Below are 1,676 nucleotides of genomic sequence, written 5' to 3'. Positions count from 1 at the left end.
TTTCACATATCAAAGATTTCACATCTCATCAAGGTATAGTGTAGTTGTTTGAAAACTAATCTAATCTTATAGAAACTTAATTTGATCTATTTTAGCCATGCTTGTAGCACGACTTTGTGAATGGCAATGTCTTTTATTTTGGTGTGTCATCCCACCACTTTGGTACAGACTGAAATTGGATTGCCATGATTTTTTTTGTGCCCAGAGGATGAATTCTGCTCATTTTTGTGATTCCCTGACCTTTCCTCTAGCACCACCTCAGCAAATGCTACCATGGCAACACTCCAAAATGAGATGTTAGCATTTTGATTTGAGTACCTAACTGTAGCTGTAGACTTGTAGTCTTATATATTAAAATGTCTTCTGTATTTTCTCTGACCAGAATGAATACAACTGCTGGAAGCCAACAGTCTGTATGAACTTCTGCTCTGATTTCTTGTCCTTTGTGAAGCATGTGGCTACTGAAGACAATCCCAGGTGAGAAACAATGACAGAGACAACACCGTGAATGTCTTCAGTTATAGGTCACTTGTTATTTGCAGTGTATTGTTAGCACTTTGTTTTGCTGTTAATAAAACATTGTTTCCATTCCAGTGTGGTGTACCTGTTCTCCTGGGAGCCCCACAGAGATGTGACCTTCTCCATCCACAGGGACTCCCAGTATTCATTCCTGCCACACTGGTTCATCCAGGAGATGACCAGCAGTCGAGACTCAAACCAACAGTCCTGATTTACAATATCTGGTAAACTAGTGCTGTTGATATACTGTATGTGACCTCCAATGGAGGGTTTTTTACCAAAATGCTTTGGCATTTCATTTGAGGACAACTTGTATAACTTGCAAAGTGTCACTGAGCACTACTCCATGATCCTTTGGAGGGATGTTTATTTTATTTTTATTTGTTCATCATTAGAAACTGAGCCATGTTTGTTTTTATGTGGTATCTGTTATTTTTAATAAAATAATTACAGGATAGTGTCAATATTGTTCCTCAAACTTTATTATTAAGTTTTTAAATCCCCAAAACAGTGGTATTTTAATTTAAACATAATTAGAAAAGAATTTATAAAAAAATTGTGATGTAAATAAATGAAGAAGACTTCAAGTAAGCATTGCATCAGCAGTTACAAAATATTTTCATGTAAACTGTTAAAAGAAAACATTGCAGTGACATGAAGTCCATTTTGAGATAGAAAACAAGATGCCACCGGAAAAACGCATTGAAAACAATTACGAGGAAGTTATTAATATCCATCCATGGTGTAATCTAGTAACAGTTGTTTAAATGTGTCATTGGCGTTGCTGTTTTTTTTTTACTCACAGTGACACTTTCACCAGATTTGGACTTGTTCACGGTTAAATAAAGCTTGTTTCATCATCTTGCCTCAACTTATTGATTGTTTGGAGCTTTCTGCTTTTCCGCACCTGCTATCCTCAGATTAAGCCATTTTGTTTACTGACAGTCTCAATTTGCTGCCTTACTGGATATTACTACCTTACTCTTTGCTATTTTTTCATAGCTACTTTCCATAAACAACTTTGATGTCTTACCTAAGACTTACAGTGTTATTAAAGTGCACCTCTGACCAAACAAGCTATGGATAATTTAGTAACTTTTACAAGACTAAACAGGAGGGATTCAACGCTACATTTTATTTCCCTACCTTTAAACACA

The 1,676-nt window shown here is 35.9% G+C and overlaps 1 long non-coding RNA gene across 1 annotated transcript; it reads left to right on the top strand.

Moving 5' to 3' along the window:
• Window positions 1–1,379, top strand: LOC111665668 (uncharacterized). The gene is made up of 3 exons (XR_002761521.2): window positions 1–33; window positions 383–477; window positions 595–1,379. It is a non-coding gene; the product is annotated as an uncharacterized LOC111665668 (long non-coding RNA).
• The last annotated feature ends 297 nt before the right edge of the window (window positions 1,380–1,676 follow it).

Source organism: Seriola lalandi, unplaced genomic scaffold (genome assembly GCF_002814215.2).
Source record: "Seriola lalandi dorsalis isolate HSWRI2012SDOR001 ecotype SW California unplaced genomic scaffold, Sedor1 jcf7180002002354, whole genome shotgun sequence".
Taxonomy (NCBI): Eukaryota; Metazoa; Chordata; class Actinopteri; order Carangiformes; family Carangidae; genus Seriola; species Seriola lalandi.
The sequence above is the reverse complement of the archived record's forward strand: the minus strand, read 5'-3'. Positions and strand labels throughout refer to the sequence as shown.